The sequence below is a fragment of the Salvelinus sp. IW2-2015 genome, linkage group LG23 (assembly GCF_002910315.2).
Source record: "Salvelinus sp. IW2-2015 linkage group LG23, ASM291031v2, whole genome shotgun sequence".
In the NCBI taxonomy this organism is placed as follows: Eukaryota; Metazoa; Chordata; class Actinopteri; order Salmoniformes; family Salmonidae; genus Salvelinus; species Salvelinus sp. IW2-2015.
Window position 1 is genome coordinate 4,182,587 of NC_036863.1, and position 19,667 is coordinate 4,202,253.

Here is a 19,667-nt window from a genome sequence, read left to right on the forward strand (position 1 = left end):
CTTGATTGACAAATACCCTGGCCTTGATTGACAAATACCCTGGCCTTGATTGACAAATACCCTGGCCTTGATTGACAAATACCCTGGCCTTGATTAACAAATACCCTGGCCTTGATTGACAAATACCCTGGCCTTGATTGACAAATACCCTGGCCTTGATTAACAAATACAGCTGCTGTCCATAAACTTGTCAAAACCACCATGAGGAAAAGAGAACTCTAAAGCTACATTCCATTCCTTCTTGTTTAATAGTGGATCTCTTTTGCTTCTCTGCCTTTTTTTCTCAGTCTCTCTCTCACACTGTGGCTTGGGTAAAATTCTTAGCCCCAAACTACCTTAGTGTCATGTGTTTGGTGGCCTGTTAAGGTATTGAATAATCACCAACCATGACAACTCAATAATGAAGCCTTTTATTTTGTTAGATTGCTGTGACTTAAACTCCATTTTGTGGTACACTTGTGGCCACTAGAATTATCTTCAACTCAATCAAAATAACCTTCCAAAATGCTGGCTCCTGCTATTCAATGTCTTTGCCTTTGCAATGTCAATGTTGCGGAAAAATTAGCTCTGTGCTTTTGTTTTGTTTAACTATAACAAAATGAAAAAATCTCACATATAAAAGTTTCCCTTTATAGATATATTTATTTTGAAGTTCTATTTTATATAGTATTTATTTAGATGCCAACCTTTGTTTGTGAAGAAAGCTTATGTCGAAATGGAATGTACATTGACATTGGAAATATATATTGTTAAATATAAACATGTTGTGGTGTCTTTTTTTACTGACGGTCATCTACTTGAATCATACACGAACCAAACTCTTAGACAGACAGGAAACACATCAGTACATTCTCTGTCTTTCTGCCATGTCCTTTCAGCTTGGAGGAACATGGTTAAGTGTTAAAGCTACCAATGAGAGTTCTGTTTCCATAGTTACAAGACTTAGTTTGTCATTTTGTTGATCTGGGGCGGGAGAGCTATGGTTGAAAGTTTAAAAAATGAAAAAGTGGGCCAGAAATAGCCTGTTCCCCGTTCATTCGCAAAGGACCAAATTAAACCTGCTAATCATGTTAAATCAGGACATTTTGTGGTTTTCACTGTTTCATTTGAATGCTTCCTGAATTCCCTTCCTTTTAGTTTAAATTGTATTATTCTCCTATAGAGCAGTGGTAAGCCACACTCCAATTCAGGCCAGAAGAAGCTACATTTACTGACAGAAAATATTACAGTAAGTAACACTGGGGCTCCCGAGTGGCGCATTGGTCTAAGGCACTGTATCTCAATGCTAGATGTGTCACTACAGACCCTGGTTCAATTCCAGGCTGTATCACAACTGGCTGTGATTGGGAGTCCCATAGGGCAGTGCACAATTGGCCCAGTGTTGTTAGGGTTTGGCCGGGGTAGGTCGTCATTGTAAATAAGAATTAGTTCTTAACTGACTTGACTAGTTAAATAAAGGTTAAATAAAAAAAATATTCAGATATTTTTTACTTACTGTAAGAAAAACCATGCTGAGAAAATGTTTTCCTCTATTTGGAAAAAATGTCCTTGTGTGTGTGAACACTGACAGGGTTATATAGATGATTCCTTTTCTCCCAACAAGAACACCACCGTACCTACGTGGTCAACCTGTGCTGTACCTACGCCCCCACCCCCAGGCCCACCTGTGTCGTTTCCCCTCCAGGCAAGGCAGGGCCCTGTCTCCTGAGTGTTACCTGTAAGCACCTGGGGGAGATGAGTGAGAAGCTGAGATGACTTCCCCTCCTGGCTGAGCTGGGGCTTCCGCTGCAGCCTGTGGCACTGGGCTGTTCTGTTAGAGCAGGTGAGATCTGAGACAAACCTGCCTGTCTGTCATTCCCCACCCTGCACTGCGCTCCTCCCACACCACCACCGTGTATTCCACACCACTGCTGTCACCCCCCCCCCCCCCCCCCCCCCACGCTCCGCCAGGCCCAAAACTACACATCAGCTCAGGAATTTTAAATGGCAGCAAGTGAAGAAAGCACCCCTCTCACAGACATAGGATATGGGAAAAGGTAATGCTGTCGCTGGTAGGTGTCGTATTATCTTAGCTAACCACACTGTTTCATGGATGAGTTCTTAGGAAGTGTCAGTCAATGCACAATGTTGAGAGTAAGGTCGTCACACTCCGTCAAACAGCATATTCTCACTCTGCAGGTTGGAATGGCTGTGCTTTGTTGCCGATAGCTCCCATGTACAGCACTTCCTAAATCCCATTATGATCAAAGCTGTGAAAATATCTGTAAAAGTGACATGACGAAACGAAGAAGAAAAAAACACTTATGACTCTGACTACATTGTGTACAGTACCGGTTCCTATAGCTTTTATTCAGGTGTATCCTTACTCTGGTAGTATCCTTCTCATACAATATACTCTATTATAAACTGGGTACTTTGGCTCCTAGATGCTGATTGGCTGAAAGCTGTGGTATATACTACGGTTATGACCCCCAAAAACATGTTTTACTCTTGTAATTACGTTGGTAACCAGTTTATAATAGCAACAAGGCACCTCAGGGTTTGTGGTATATGGCCAATATACTAGTTTTGTTTTTACTTAGCCGTGGTATATTGGCCATATACCACACCCCTCCCCTAAGCCTTATTGCTTCCTATTATTATCTAGCTAATATATTATCATCAACAATAATATGATTGTCCTTGTATTTATCTGTAATCTTGTTTATAGTGTTACAAGTCTATAATTTAAATGTTCTTACTATTATGCTGTAGTGCCTGCTGGTGATAGCAAAGCCCTTCTTTCAACACAAGTGTGTCACCAGCCCTCCAGCTATAGAGGACATTGTTCTGTGCATGCCAAAGTAAGGCCACACCATTCTGGAAGTCACAGCCACAGCAGACACACAGTTGGACCATCAAACAGATACCTATCACCCTGTCCAAGTTCGACATAACATCCGTTGATCCTTCTATTTTTTTTTTTGCTTTTTTCTTTGCTTGGTGTTTCTCATGTTCGGCAGCCATTTTGTCCAGCCAGTCAGTCCATGCTGTGACTGGAACAGACCTGTCTGCACATTTCCCAAGTAAACTCATCCATGTTGATTTGGTTGAAGTAAACGTCCCCTTGCAGTTTGGATGACATATTGCAAAAGTCCTTTCCACATCTGGTGCAGTACTCATCCCCCTCTCCCTCACTCTTCCCCTCTCTACTGGTTGTGCATACTAATGACATGGACTGGAGAGAGAGAGAGTCAAACAAAAGTGCCTCAACGATTTGTGAGGTCAGGGAATTGGAAGAGAGATCCTTCTGGGTTTTCCTACGGGACATGTGCAGGTCTGCAGGAATGCACGCTCAGATGGGCGGAAATGGCAAGTACACGCTGTTTGGAAATGTAACCCTAACATTTAGACCTGGAGATTGCGAAAGCCATCCTGCACTGGTATTTCAGGGCCCAGCGAACCAAGTGTGACAGGAAGACTTCAACGCAAGAGAAACACACACTTCAACACTTTAAGTTAGAGAAAAAGGAGGTGGGGTGAGAGTAGGGAGATAGAGAGAAAGGGAGGTGGGGTGAGAGTAGGGGCATTAGAGAGAAAGGGAGGTGGGGTGAGAGCAGGGGCATTAGAGAGAAAGGGAGGTGGGGTGAAAACAGGGGAGATAGAGAGAAAGGGAGGTGGGGTGAGAGCGGGGGCATTAGAGAGAAAGGGAGGTGGGGTGAAAACAGGGGAGATAGAGAGAAAGGGAGGTGGGGTGAGAGCAGGGGAGATAGAGAGAAAGGGAGATGGAATTGAGAGTTTGCCAAAAGTTTCAGAGTGCACCAGCCAGACTCCTTCGGTCTCCAAACTCCATGGCATCTGACCAAGCAGCAACTTTAAACAAAGAGCTACTGTCTTGCCTGGGTCGTTCTTGAATTACGGTGACATTTGGGCATGCCATTCTGGGAAGAATTTAAAAAATATATATGTACTGTATTTGGGTACATCGTTCCATTTTAAATCGACTAATTCGGTAGCTTAATAACTTTTTTTAACCCTTATAATAACATTGTGCGACCAGTAGGAGTAGTAACAACAATGATGGTAACACAGATGAGACATATTTTGTACTGTAAATTAGGATTTTCTGAAATGGAGACCACAAATGCTCAGATCCAAGGTCGTCAATCCATTAAAGTGATATAATTAATCATTTTGCTCACAACGTAATTTCCCTTCATTTAAATTGACTGAAACTAAGTGACACTTTGGATTCAGACTCACCGAATGATCAATGGAATCCTCAAATTTATGACATACTAAAAAGGTGTGATTAGCTAATAATTTTCATTAATACAGACCCCTCCCCCGATAACAGTTCTCCCCTGAAGAGAATGTAATGGGCGGCAGGTAGCCTAGTGGTTAGCGCGTTGGACTAGTAACCGAAAGTTTGCAAGATCGAATCCCCGAGCTGACAAGGTAAAAATCTGTCGTTCTGCCCCTGAACAAGGCAGTAAACCCACTGTTCCTAGGCTGTCATTGAAAATAAGAATTTGTTCTTAACTGACTTGCCTAGTTAAATAAAGGTAACATTTTGAATGACATAAAACTAAGGGGACACACATTAGAGCTATACTATAAGAAAAAAAACTATTTTAATAGCATTCTATCTATACAATATATTCAATCATTTTGTTCAACGTTTAGCATTCAAAATAATAGACATAATACATCTAAATCCCCAAAACATGTCACTAGAACTCTGGGACAACTACATCACTACTGGGTCAAGCCAATGTTCTTACCCATAGCACTTTAAATGGTGCATAACCAGTTTTGCAGTATAAAGGACTTGCATTATGTTTTATTAAACAGTTAAATATAAAAAATAAAAAAACATGTATGATTTATGACTATTTGTCATTTCTAAGTGCTTTTCATGGATGCAAAGGCAAGTGCCATGACCCGCATCATTTCCGCTTTCTGAGGCTACTCAGGCCTGCTGCTCGCTTCGACTCTGCTAACACCTAGGCCAAATGGATTTGCACTGGTCAAAGCTCAGACAGCTGTAAAACGTATAGCACTTGTGTCTTGAAAGAGCATTTTATATTATAAATACACCACAGTAAATGTGGTTGGGAGTCAAAAACCTTGTCACTGATTTTTCAAGCCAATTTAAACTGAGACTGCACCACTCAGGAGCACTCAACACCTCTTGGAAAGCAATTCTGACTTGTCTTTGGCATTAAAATGTGTGTAATTTTCCTGCTGAAAAATAAAACTCTATCCTTGGGTTAAGTTTTCGGAAGACTGAGGCCGGTTTCCCTCTAACTTTTTACCTGGGCTTTGCTCCATTCATATTTATTTTGATCCTGACAAACTCCCCAGTCCCTGCCGGTGACAAGCATACCAATAACATGATGCTGCCACCACAATACTTAAAATAAAGAATCACTCTGTGTTGTGTTTTATTGGATACGACCCAAGCCTGTCGTTTTTAATTTAGGTCAAAAAGTCAATTTCTTTATCGTGTTATCTTGCTGTATTACCAAACAGCCTTTTTACAAACAAAATGGATGATTTGGAGTGGATTATTTTTTATACAGGCTTAATTCTTTTCACTGTCATACAGGCCAGTAATGTGGAGTGAATGTAATGTTGTTAGTCCTCTGCGTTGTCAAGTACTGTGGTGGCAGCCTCATGTTATGGGTATGCTTGTCACCGGCAGGGACTGTCAGGATCAAAATTAAAATGAAAGGAGCAAAGCCAAGACAAAAAGTTTGAGGAAACCTTGACACAGTCTTCTGAATACCTAACCGTGGGATAGAGTTTTATTTTTCACCGGGACAATTACACAAATGTTAATACCAAAGGCACCCCAGAATGTCTTTCCAATAGGTGTTGAGTGTTCCTGAATGGTCTAGTCTCAGTCCTGACTTAAATTGCGTTGAAAAGCAAAGACCAGGTTTGAATATTGCTGTCCATCAATGACTCCAAACCAAATTTACTGAGCTTGAGCAATTTTGACAAAAACAATGTAAATATGTTGCCCTAAGAATTGTGCGAAATTTATGGAATGTTATTCAATATCGTTTACAGCTGTAACAGCTGCCAAAGGTGCTTCCACCAAGTATTAACTCTGGGGTGTGAAGACATATGCAATCAAAACATTTTATTTATTTTATTTGATTAATTTGGACTATTTTCTATACATTTTCTTTGACTTTGGAAATGTGGAGTAGGTTGTGTAGATCAGTAGGATTTATTCCCTTTTGAGATCAAATTTGAAGGTGCAAAATGTGAAGACTGTGCAAGGGGTATGTAGACTTTCACTAGCGACACTATGTCATCTCAAATCAAATTTTTTATCACATTTTATTAGTCACATGCCCCGAATACAACAGGTGTAGTAGACCTTACAGTGAAATGCTTACTTACAAGCTCCTAACCAACAATGCAGTTTAAAAAATACGAATAAGAATAAGAAATAAAAGGAACAAGTAATTAAAGAGCAGCGGTAAAATAACAATAGCGAGACTAGTATATACAGGGGGTACCGGTACAGAGTCAATGTGCGGGGACACCGGTTAATCTTGTTCCTATTCAACAATTTTCTTCCATGCACTACTTTGTGCAGAAGGCACATTATACCAAGGAGGCAAAACGTTTCAGTTAACTTTTGTGTGCAAAGACATGCAGCATATTCATACACAAAGCCTATAAACTGGTGGATCAGTCATAGCTGTGGGGCAGCAGGTAGCCTAGCGGTTAGGAGCGTTCGGCCAGTTTCTGAAAGGCAGCTGGTTTGAATCCCCGAGCCAGCTAGGTGAAAAATTGAAAAATCTGTCGATGTACCCTTGAGCAAGGCACTTAACCCTATTTGTAATTCACTCTGGATAAGAGTGTCTGCTAAAATGTAAATGTAGCTCAGCAAACGGGATTGTTTTTCCTTATTTTTAAATGGCTCAAGGAATGGCAACAAAAGTGAATTGAGGTGAATGGTAGGGGACAGGAATTTTAATGAGGCTCCACGACTCACCATCATTATAAGTATTCAGACCTTGTAATTTGATACTTTTAAACTTGAGACTGATCAGCTGTTGTATATTTCATGTGGATGGATCTTTCAACTTGAATGTCTTATTGCCTAAGTACATGTGTAAAAGAGCATTCCGTGACATACACACACACACAATTCTCCGGCCTATGCTCTCTCTGTGCTGGGTGAATAACAACACAGCAGTCCCCTGAGGCGCCGAGGGGCCAGAGACTACCAAACTTGGCTTCCCGACCCAATAGCGCTGACACACCCACTTGACTCAGCTGCAGTGCATTCCTGTAGCGCATGTCAAAGCCCAACACTTCCTCTGGAGCTCAGCCAACACAACCGCAATAACATTTATACATTATCTCTCACAGAGAACACTGTGCAAAACCTTCCCTCCCCTCTCCATTTCCCCTCTCCTCTTCCATCTCCTCCTTCCTACTCTCCTCTCCTCTCTCCCTCCTCCTCTTCCTCTCCTCCTCTCTCTCTCTCCTCCTCTCCTCTCCCCTCTCTTTCTCCCCTCTCCTCTCCCTCTCTCTCTTCTCTCCTCCTCTCCTCTTCTCTCTCCTTCTTCTCTCTTCGCTCCTCCTCTTCCTCTCTACTCTCCTCTTCCTCTCCCTCTCCCCCTCTCCTCTCCCCTCTTCTCCCTCTCCTCTCCTCTCTCCTCTCCCCTCTCTCTCTCCTCCTCCTACTCCCTCCCTCTCTCTCCTCTCCCCCCTCTCCTCTCCTCTCCCCTCTTCTCCCCTCCTCTCCTCTCCTCTCTCCTCTCCCCTCTCTTCTCTCCTCTCTCTCCCACAGTTCAACTCTCATTTACTTCTTCTTCTGTTGTTTCCAGGTGTTGTTAGCTCCATTTTTTTTTTTAAATTGGTAGCTACTCTGAACCCATGTTTGGGAACGTGGGAAAATGACTTTTTCCTCTGACTTTCAGGCACATAGGGAGTGATGACATCAGTCCAGTGACAGCCAGTATCTCCTTTCTGTATACCTTCCCTATAAAGCAACGTAGGTACCTGGCTCAGTTATGCAAATCAGTTTATTATCTCATCCCACTGGGCGAAAACTGATTGAATCAACGTTGTTTCCACGTCATTTCAACCAAAAAAATCAATAGGATGAAGTTGAATCAACTTGGAAAACTGATTGAATTTTCAAAAAGTAATCAACGTCAAGGCATTTTGTCTTTTATTCACCCAACTTTGAATCTAAATCCAATGACATGGTAAATTGTTTTGTTGATTTCACCTTGAATTCACGTTAGTTGACAACTCAACCAAATATAAATCCAAACTAGACATTGAACTGACGTCTGTGCCCAGTGGGATCTTTCTTCTCGTACCGCTGCCCTGCCGTTCTACCACAGTAGCAGTAGGCCAGACTCCAAGGCTATAGACTCAGGAAGCTGCTTCCTGTAGACCCCGAGGGAGTATGGGAAGAGTCGTTTTCTAGTATAGTATAGTATAGTATAGTATAGTACAGTATAGTATAGTATATGTATGTCTTAATTTGATCACCCTGTTGCAGGATAACTTTTCTGCAATGCAGGAAATGTAAAACTTGTAGTGTATTTCAGGTTTGAAACGCTTCTGAACTTTGTAATTTCCACTGAAATTTCAGACTTGATTTTATCAACACCTACAAAAATGTCCATTAATTATAATCCACATAATAACTCACATTTCCTGTTGCTGCATAATTATTTTCCTGCTGTAGCTAACTGGCTCAAATGAAGATCCTACATCTGTAGGAGGCGCAGAAGGACAACCAGTCAGAGGATATGAGCTGCTATTTCCACAGCCCTCAGTGGCTCCTCTCCTCAGCTAGCCAGGCGCTGTACTCTGGGTCCTCAGATAGCCGCTAGTTGCACTATGGGTCCTCAGCCACATTGTCTTCACTACTAATATCTCTTGCTCTCTATTGTGTTTCCTCTTTTTACCAAACTTGTGTGGGTAGCTGTTACCAGGCTGCTGCGATCGCATTGTGAAAAGGAAAGAGGGAGGACCTCCGAGGTGTATGCCCCACATTGGTTTGACTGTCCTACATAGATAGAACTCTGCGGTTGGCTGAGATGTGTACTGCAGGGGGGATTAGTACTAAGGATGTGTTTGCAGTGGTGATCTTATCAAAGGCTTTGCTGTGTGTGTGTGTGTGTGTGTGGTGATGGTTTTTGGGTTTGTGTGTGTGTGTGTGTGTGTGTGTGTGTGTGTGTGTGTGTGTGTGTGTGTGTGTGTTGTGTGTGTGTGGTGTGTGTGTGTGTGTGTGTGTGTGTGTGTGTGTGTGTGTGTGTGTGTGTGTGTGTGTGTGTGTGTGTGTGTGTGTGTGTGTGTGTGTGTGTGTTGGCACTTGTTTGCCTACCTTATCAGACCCAATGTCCAACAATTCACCCGAATGTCTTGACAAGTAGGGAAAAAATGACTTTTTTCATGTCCTAAATTTATTCAATGCTATTTTAAACTTAAGGGTTAGGGTTAGGTTAAGAGTTAGGGTAGGGTTAGGTTAAGAGTTAGGGTAGGGTAGGGATAGGGTTAGGTTAAGAGTTAGGGGTAGGTTAAGAGTTAGGGGTAGGTTTAGGTTAAGAGTTAGGGGTAGGGTTAGGTTAAGAGTTAGGGGTAGGGTTAGGTTAAGAGTTAGGGGTAGGGTTAGGATTAGGGTTAGGTTAAGAGTTAGGGGTAGGGTTAGGATTAGGGTTAGAGTTAGGGTTAGGAGGGGTAGGGTTAGGTTAGGGGTTAGAGAAAGTAGGATTTTTAATTGTAAAACATTTTTAATCCCAATTTCTTTTTAAAGTGTGTGTATGTGTGCGCATGCATGTGCGTAGCAGGATCAGTTGTCCCTGTGCCTTCTCCCCTCATCACCACACAGCTGCTGTGCCTTCTTCCGTCTTCGGGACTGTCTATGTAAGTTATTAAAGAGCCAACACAATGGCTGCACAAACGCATCAGGTCAGTGAAACAGGAAGCGGACCCTTATGTAACAGGTATGACTTCACAGGAAGCCAGGGGAACAAAGGTTCGGATGCACAGGACCCACAAATAAAGGTCCACTGTGTGTCTGCTGCCTCCGAGTTACAATGATGCTTTGTTGCCATGATCAGGAAAGAAGGGACAAGCGCATGTATCATTTGTCCCCTTAGTTTACCTTGCGTGGGCTAGCAGCGGGCACACGGCCCATCTGATAAACAGCCAAAGCAGGGTAGATCCACACAGGACAGAGGTTCACCCGGGGGCCTGATGGTGATTTGTGTCCCCCAACCTGAAGAGGCTGGGGAGGGGAGGCGACCACTCTGGCTGGAGGGGATTTGTAACATAGGCTACAGGGTAAATGCATTTTTGACAGCATCCCTTTTGATCTGATCAAAACTTTCCATACATGTTTGCCCATCCCTGTAGGCTGTCTCTCCGTTGTCGGTGATCAGGCCTACCACTGTTGTGTCGTCTGCAAACTTAATGATGGTGTTGGAGTCGTGCCTGGCCACACAGTCATGGGTGAACAGGGAGTACAGGAGGGGACTGAGCACGCACCCCTGAGGGGCTCCAGTGTTGAGGATCAGTGTGGCAGATGTGTTGCTACCTACCCTCACCAACTGGGGGTGGCCTGCCAGGAAGTCCAGGAACCAGTTGCAGAGGGAGGTGTTTAGTCCCAGGATCCTTAGCTTAGTGATGAGCTTTGAGGGTACTATGGTGTTGAACGCTGAGCTGTAGTCAATGAATAGCATTCTCACATAGGTGTACCTTTTGTCCAGGTGGGAAAGGGCAGTGTGGGTGCAATAGAGATTGCATCATCTGTGGATCTGTTTTGGCGGTATGCAAATTGGAGTGGGTCTAGGGTTTCTGGGATAATGGTGGTGATGTGAGCCATTACCAGCCTTTCAAAGCACTTCATGGCTACGGACGTGAGTGCTACGGGTCTCTAGTCATTTAGGCAGGTCTTATGGTAAGCGTGATCACACAGTTGTCCGGAACAGCTGATGCTCTCATGCATGCCTTAGTGTTGCTTGCCTTAAAGCGAGCATAGAAGTAATTTAGCTCGTCTGGTAGGCTCGTGTGACTGGGCAGCTCACGGCTGTGCTTCCCTTTGTAGTCTGTAATAGTTCGCAAGCCCTGCCACATAAGACGAGCGTCACAGCCATGGTGGTACGATTCGATCTTAGCCCTGTATTGACGCTTTGCCTGTTTGATGGTTCGTCGGGGGGCATAGCAGGATTTCTTATAAGCTTCCGGGTTAGAGTCCCGCACCTTGAAAACAGCAGCTCTACTCTTTAGCTCAGTGCGAATGTTGCCTGTAATCCATGGCTTCTGGTTGGGGTATGTACGTACAGTCACTGTGGGGACGATGTCATCGATGCACTTATTGATAAAGCCAGTGACTGATGTGGTGTACTCCTCAATGCCATCGGAAGAATCCCGGAACATGTTCCAGTCTGTGATAGCAAAACAGTACTGCAACTTAGCATCTGCTTCATCTGACCACTTTTTTATAGACTGGAGTCACTGGTGCTTCCTGCTTTAATTTTTGCTTGTAAGCAGGAATCAGGAGGATAGAATTTGTGCTCACATTTACCAAATGGAGGGCGAGGGAGAGCTTTGTACGCGTCTCTGTGTGTGGAGTACAGGTGATCTAGAATTTTTTTCCCTCTGGTTGCACGTTTAACATGTTGATAGAAATTAGGTAAAACTGATTTAAGTTTCCCTACATTAAAGTCTCTGGCCACTAGGAGCGCCTCCTTAGGGTTTACTGTTTGCTTATTTCCTTATACAGCTGACTGAGTGCGGTCTTAGTGCCAGCATCCGTCTGTGGTGGTAAATAAACAGCCACGAAAAGTATAGATGAAAACTCTCTTGGCAAATAGTGTGGTCAGCAGTTTATCATAAAATACTCTACTTCAGGCGAGCAAAATCTAGAGACTTCCTTAGATTTCGTGCACCAGCTGTTGTTTACAAATATGCACAGATCGCCTCCCCTTGTCTTACCGGAGTGTGCTGTTCTATCTAGCCGGTGCAGCGTATATCCCGCTAGCTGAATATCCATATCATCAATCAGCCACGATTCCGTGAAACATAAGATGTTACAGTTTTTGATGTCCCGTTGGTAGAATATTCGTGATCGTACCTCGTCTAATTTTTTGTCCAATGATTGAATGTTGGCGAGTAATATTGACGGTAATGGCAGCTTTCCCACTCACCTTCTGCGGATCCTTACGAGGCACACCGCTCTGTGTCTTCTGTACCTGCGTCTCTTCCTTTTTCCAATTACTGGGATGTTGGCCTTGTTGGGTGTTCGGAGTATGTCCTGTGCGTCCTGCTTGTTGAAGAAAAAATCTGTGTCTTATCCGAGGTGAGTGATCGCTGTCCTGATATCCAGAAGCTCTCAGTCTAATCCGAGGTGAGTGATCGCTGTCCTGATATCCAGAAGCTCTCAGTTAAATCCAAGGTGAGTGATCGCTGTTCCTGATATCCAGAAGCTCTCAGTCTAATCCGAGGTGAGTGATCGCTGTCCTGATATTCCAGAAGCTCTCAGTCTAATCCGAGGTGAGTGATCGCTGTCCCTGATATCCAGAAGCTTCTCAGTCTAATCCGAGGTGAGTGATCGCTGTCCTGATATCCAGAAGCTCTCAGTCTAATCCGAGGTGAGTGATCGCTGTCCTGATATCCAGAAGCTATTTTTTGCTGTAAGATATGGTGGTAGAAACATTATGTACAAAATAAGTTACAAATAACGCAAAAAAAACACATAATAACACAATTGGTTGGGCGCCCGTAAAACTGCTGCCATTTCTTCTGGCACCATCCATGTCTTAATTACTAGAAAAGATAAACGGTTGAGATTGATATCATTTCAAAGCTTACGAACAGGGTTGTCTCAAACTATTTTATAATTTAATTTTAAAAAGTTTTTTAATAAAAAGATGTCAACCTTTTTCGTCATTTTTAAACCATTAACGCGTAAACTCTGACTTTTTTCACATTCTCGTATGTTGCAGCTTAGACCATGACTGAAATCATCTGAGGTGTTTGTATTGTACCATCAGCTGAGACACAGCATGCAAACTCTTGACACCCACAGGGTGCGTGTCATTTCAATCATAGAACTAGAATGAACTCAACCATTCAGACCACTGAAATGAGGCTGGTAAACCATTTGCATTTCAATTGACTTGGCGTTTCTACATTCAATTACAACCACAATCACAACCGATGGCGGGCACAACACAAAATCTTCAGACGATGTAAAATAGTCTAAGCTGCAACATATGTGAATCAGATTTTTTGTACGTTTTTACACGTTTTTAAATAATTGATGTATAAAGTTGTTTTTTTTAAATAAAATTAAAAATAAGAAATGAGTTTGACAACCCTGTTCATAAGCTTTTAAATGATATCAATCTCAACTGTTTATCTTTTACAGTGATGAAGACATGGATGTCTCATGGTATGGTGGGGTTTGCGAAATAGGTTAACTTTCAGCACCTTTATCTCTTGAATGTTTTGGCATTCAGGTCTAAAAAGACACTTTCTGACCACTTCTACAATGGGAAAACATGTGCAGGTTAGCGGTTTTTTCGTCATGAATCTTGTTCTGGAGGCAGCTCTGCAGAGTGGTCACTAACTGGTACAGCCACAAAGTCATCGAATCTGATTTGAAACCTAACCACAGGAGGTTGGTGGTGCTTTAATTAGGGAGAAGGGGCTCGTGGTAATGGCTGGAGAGGAATAAGTGGAATGGTTTCCATGTGTTTGATGATTCCATTTGCTCGGTTGCAGACATTATTATAAGCCGTCCTCCCCTAAGCAGCCTCCACTGAACCTAACCCTGACCCTGACCTTAACCCTAACCTTAACCACACTCGTAACCCTAATACCTAACCCTAACCTTAAATTAAGACCAAAAAGCACATTGTTGTTTTCATAAATCTTTACAATATAGCCAATTTGGACTTTGCAGCTGGCCTATCTAAGAGGAAATTGCTCAGTTCTCCCTCCAGGACAAGACTCATGACAATAAATGTCAACCTGCCAAATATGTAAGAACGATTTCATGCAAATCAAAAGAGAAGCACTCGCATGAATATCTGCTAACCATGTGTATGTGACCAATAACATTTGATTTGATTTGATGTGCGGTCAAAAAAAGATTGAATTGAAATGGATTTACCCTACAATAAGGAGAACCTGGCATGAGGGCTGGATGTTAGGTAAACCTAGCTGTTGATAACACCACTTAAGAGGACTCATGGAGCAGCTGAACACACACACACACACATCTGTTGTGCTATTTATCTGCCTAGTCAGTTCCCGTTCATGAGGGAAAGTTTTCTTACTCCTGATAGATAGTTTTCTGGTCACAGGACAGTTTCCCGTAGTGGACTTCTACTTGCTCTCTGATGAATGATCATCAGTTAGTTAGTATGCTTCCTTTTGGTTTTGTAATGGAATGGGTATAGAATGAAGCACAAGACTGGGTACATTGTTAAGATGCAGAATATCACAAGCTACAATGATCATCGCCATGCCAACAGCCCTTTTAAGACCCAACACACCTCGGTAACACAACTATACCACGAGAAGACTTCCCAGACGTTCCCTGAGCATAATACTACACTTCATCTTCTCCATCCTCAGATCCATGAGATCTCTGCCAGCAGCGACAGCGTGTGGGGCTATGGCACCTAGGAGAGGGCTAACTTGGCATGTCTCACCATGGGTCTAAGTCTGCTTTTAGACGTGAGCCTTTTTAATGTGGATTCCTATGTACTCCCAGTGCTCTTATGGCCTCATCCCCCCTGTTATAGTGGTGATTGTCTGTCTTTCTCACCACTGTTAAAATAACTGGGTCTGTGACGACAAATCTTCCTGAAGTCTCATAACATAACATGTCTAAAAATACCCCCAGCCCTGTTTGAGTATGGGAGTGGCCATGGCTCAGACACACACAGAGAGAGAAAGAGAGAGAGAGAGAGAGAGAGAGAGAGAGAGAGAGAGAGAGAGAGAGAGAGGAAGAGAGAGAGAGAGAGAGAGAGGAGAGGAGAGAGAGAGAGAGAGAAGAGAGAGAGAGAGAGAGAGAGAGAGAGAGAGAGAGAGAGAGAGAGAGAGAGAGAGAGAGATGCTTGATTTCCAGAGAACACAGAGAGGTTTGTAAAGCCAGGACATGAGTAGGGGAGGGGAGGTGTTGTGTATGAGCAAGTGGTGGTCAGTTCTGGAGCTGGCCGGAGGGCCGGCTGGCAGCATGGTTCCCTGGCCCGGGCTGATGTGGCGCCGTGTATAGGATGTGGTGGGTCACGGTGAAATGCTTACGACACACATCCTTCAGCGCCCACCCTGTCGTCCAGGAGCATCGGATATTGGATTAGTGTGTTAATCTCTCCCTCACAGTTTTCTCACGTTCTATTTCCTGTGTCTTTCTCTTTCCTTGCTCTCCTTGCTTTCTCTCTCCTTAACCCATCCTTCGCTCCTTCTCTTTCGCTCTCTCTCTGTCTCTCTCTCCCTCACTCCATATCCCTGTCCCTCCTCCCTTTCTTATAGAGTGCAAAGGGATATCAGTTTTATAAAGTTTAGTTAATGGAGGATTTCCTTCCTTTGTGAGAGAGAGACGATCAATAATGCCCTTCCTGTCTGACGGTCAGAGCATCTCTCTCTCTTTCGATCTCTTATATTCTTTATCATGCTCTCTCCATCTTTCTATCTTATTTTCTCTTTCTCTCTACCCCCCCCCCCCATCTCTCGCTCTATCCCATGGGAGAGGGGGGCCAGCTGGGAGAGAGGGGGCGCTCATCCGCCCACCCGCATGGCTCTTTCCTGCCCCCAGGGTGCTGGACACAGGAGCTCCCAACAGTGAGAGGAGGGGGGGAAGAGAGCACCTGCTAGGCGACGATGCCCCAGACAAAGACACCTCTGTCCAGGCCGCACAATGGTGGCCAGGGTCCTTTCCCCCTGTCTGCCTACTCTGGCAGCCCCACAGCAAGCTGTCCTTACAGTCTGAGTGTATACTCCCCTCCACAGTTCCCACACAATGGCTGACTCTTGTTCCCAGGGTCCCCCATATTTGGCCCGAAAACCCCCTTTCTTCATAGCAGAGAAAAGGCTTATCTCTGGTGGAGACTGTCATGTGAATGGTTGGTGGTGACCCCACACAGTTTGGCTGGAGCCCGGGGCCGGCATGAGAGAGAGCTGATGGTCTGATTGACTGGCAGAGAGTGTCTCTCTGTTTCTCTGTCTGTCTCTCTGTCTGACCCCTCTGTCTCTCTGTTTCTCTGTTTCTCTGTCTGACCCCTCTGTCTGACCCCTCTGTTTCTCTGTCTGTCTCTCTGTCTGATCCCTCTGTCTGACCCCTCTGTCTTTCTGTTTCTGTCTGTCTCTCTGTCTGACCCCTCTGTCTGACCCCTCTGTCTGACCCCTCGGTCTTTCTGTTTCTCTGTCTGTCTCTCTGTCTGACCCCTCTGTCTGACCCCTCTGTCTTTCTGTTTCTCTGTTTGTCTCTCTGTCTGACCCCTCTGCCTCTTTGTCTGACCCCTCTGTTTATCTGTCACTCTGTCTGACCCGTCTATCTCTGTCTGACCCCTGTGTCTCTCTGTCTGACCTCTCCGTCTATCTGTCTGATCCCTCCGTCTCTCCGTCTCCCTATCTCTCTGTCAGACCCCTCTGTCTCGATGTCTGGCCCTCCTTGTTTGGATTCAAAGACTCTGCTGGGCAGAAGCAGCCCAGGGAACAGATTTCTGGCCACTGATTCTAGTTTTGAAGTGGTGGTGAAACTACTTCTTGAGCAGCGGCTCCTAATAATGCATGAAGGAATTTCCACTCAGCCGAGGTCTGCCTCTCACTGGAGCTCCTGTTCAAGGTTTCATATGTGTGCCTGGGTGCCTCCCACTCTATGCATTAGTGAATCTACATTAATCTCAGCTGACATGGTCCAGGAAGAGCTCGGAATACACACACACACACGGACACGCGCATACACACACACACACAAACGCACACACGCCCGGATGCACGCGCACACACACACAAATGCCCCCACACACACACAGAGAGCCTGCTCAAATATTTGGACAGGATGTTTTTTTCAATGGGTAAAAGGAGGCAGGTCGCAGGTTAACCAGATCAAGATGAAATACACATTCAGCAGGACAAACAGCACTGGCCATGCATAAAGACATACACATACACACATGTACACGTGTTATTAGGATGGTCCACTGAGATAGAGGAAAGGTTGGGCAGCACTGACACAAAATACACCCAGAAAACAGGGAAGACCTAATATGGATGTTTTAAGAACTTTTTAGTTCCAAAAGGGTTCTTTGGCTGTCCCATAGGAGAACACTTTTTAGTTCCAAAAGGGTTCTTTGGCTGTCCCATAGGAGAACACTTTTTAGTTCCAGGTAGAACTCTTTTGGATTCCATGTAGAACCCTCTGTGGAAAGGATTCTACATGGAACCAAAACAAGTTCTACCTGGAACCAAAAGGGTTCTACATGGAACTAAAAGGGTTCTTCAAAGGGTTTTCCAATGGGGACAGCCGAAGAACCCTTTTAGGTTCTAGATAGCACCTTTTTTTCTAAGAGTGTAATCTCTGTACTCCTGTGCTGAGGGACTAACATGTCTCCCTCTTTAACTCTATGGTATATATTCCATTCACAATAATCTACCCATAATTTTGCATGCAGTCGAGGTAAATACCTAACACATGCAGGAAGTCCTATGTAGATCGCTATTGTACACCTGCATATCACAGCATTGAACCCTGTCGGTCAATCAGCTGTGAGAAAGAGAGAGAGGGCGAGAGAGAAAGAGAGCGAGAGATTGTCTTCCTAATGACTTCTTATTAGCCTCTCTCTCTGCTTTCCCCATGCGGTGGGTGAAACTTTCCCCCTGCTTGCTCTAATGGCACCCAGATGAGGGCCAGCTGGAAATGAATAGCGAACGGATACAAGGAAGTGAACACTACATGGACATGCCAATTGATTGGCTTAAATTAGCAGAGGCGTATATACAATGCAATTGCTAATCGGGGGAGTGATTGTAAGCAGCGTTTGATTTTGTCTGCTAATTATGCGCTTGCCAGGTTTCCTCCACCGGTGCCTCTGTGCCACAAGAGCATTAGTGAGGTCGGGGTCTGATGTTGGGCGATTAGGCCTGGTTCACATTCGGAATTCCAATTCATCACAAAGGTGTTCGATGGGGTTGAGGTCAGAGCTCTGTGCAGGCCAGTCAAGTTCTTCCACACGGATCTCAACAAACCATTTCTGTATGAACCTCACTTTGTGCACTGGGGCATTGTCATGCTGAAACAAGAAAGAGCCTTCCCCAAACTGCTGCCACAAAGTTGGAAGCACAGAATCGTCTAGAATGTCATTGTATGCTGTAGCGTTAAAGTTTCCCTTCTCTGGAACTAACTAAAAACATCCCGAGACCATTATTCCTCCTCCACCAAACTTTATAGTTGCATTTGGGCAGGTAGTGTTTTCCTGGCATCTGCCAAACCCAGATTCATCCTTCGGACTGCCAGATGGTGAAGCATGATTCATCACTCCAGAGAACGTGCTTCCACTGCTCCAGAGTCCAATGGCGGCGAACTTTACACCACTCCAGGTGACACTTGGCATTGTGCATGGTGACCTTAAGCTTATGTGAGCTTGTGTGGCCTAACACAGACGGGCGGCTCAGGCGGCTCAGGACAGACGTCGCTTCGGGACAGAAAGGGCGGCTCAGGACAGAACGGGCGCTGCAGGTGGCTCAGACAGACGGGCGGCTCAGCGGCTCAGGACAGACGGGTGGCTCAGGCGGCTCAGGACAGACGGGTGGCTCAGGCGGCTCAGGACAGACGGGCGGCTCTGGCCTGGAGAGAGAACCTGGAGGGAGGAGACGGAGAGACAGCCTGGTGCGTGGGGCTGCCACATGGCCCACCAGGCTGGGGAGACCTGCAGTAGGCCTGGTGCTTGGAGGAGGCACCGGAAGGACCGGGCTGTGGAGGAGCACTGGAGCTCTGGTGCGCAGCCTTGGCACCACTCCCCCAGGCTGGATAACTACTCTAGCCCGGACCCTCCAGAGTGCAGGCACAGGGTGAACCGGGCTGTGGGTGAGCACTGGAGATCTAGTGCCTACTACGCGCACCTCTCCCTTAGGCTCAATTCCCACATTCGCCCGGCACGAGCGGAGCGCAGGCATAGGACGCACTGCACCCTCCCAGCGCCCCGGAGACACAGCACGCAGAGCCGGCGCAGGATACCCTGGACCGAAACGGCGTACCGGAGACCAGACACGCTGAGCCGGCACAATACGCCCTGGCTGGATGCCCACACTCGCATGACACTTTCGGGGGGCTGTCCTATAGCGCACCGGGCTATGGGCGCGTACTGGCGACACCGTGCGCTTAACCGCATAACACGGTGCCTGACCAGTAACGCGCTGCTTACAATAAGCACGAGGAGTGGGCTCAGGTCTCCAACCTGACTCTGACTCTGCCACACTCCCCGTGTGCCCCCTCCCAAAAAATGTTGGGGCTGCCTCTCGTGCCTGTCGCGCTGCCGTGCTGCCTCCTCATATCGCCGCCGCTCAGCTTTCGCTGCCTCCAGCTCTGCCTTGGGGCGGCGATATTCCCCAGCCTGTGCCCAGGGTCCTTTTCCGTCCAAAATCTCCTTCCATGTCCAGGAGTCCAGAACTCGCTGCTGCCCGAT

General features: G+C 45.3%; 1 protein-coding gene across 1 annotated transcript in view; it reads left to right on the forward strand.

The window, feature by feature from the left end:
• LOC111950055 (protein sprouty homolog 4-like) overlaps nucleotides 1–760 on the forward strand; it is a 7,303-nt gene extending 6,543 nt beyond the window's left edge. The window contains exon 2 of the mRNA XM_023967386.2: nucleotides 1–760. This exon is cut by the window's left edge and continues 3,611 nt beyond it. The gene's annotated coding sequence lies outside the window, so the exon portion shown is untranslated.
• Nucleotides 761–19,667: the final 18,907 nt, after the last annotated feature.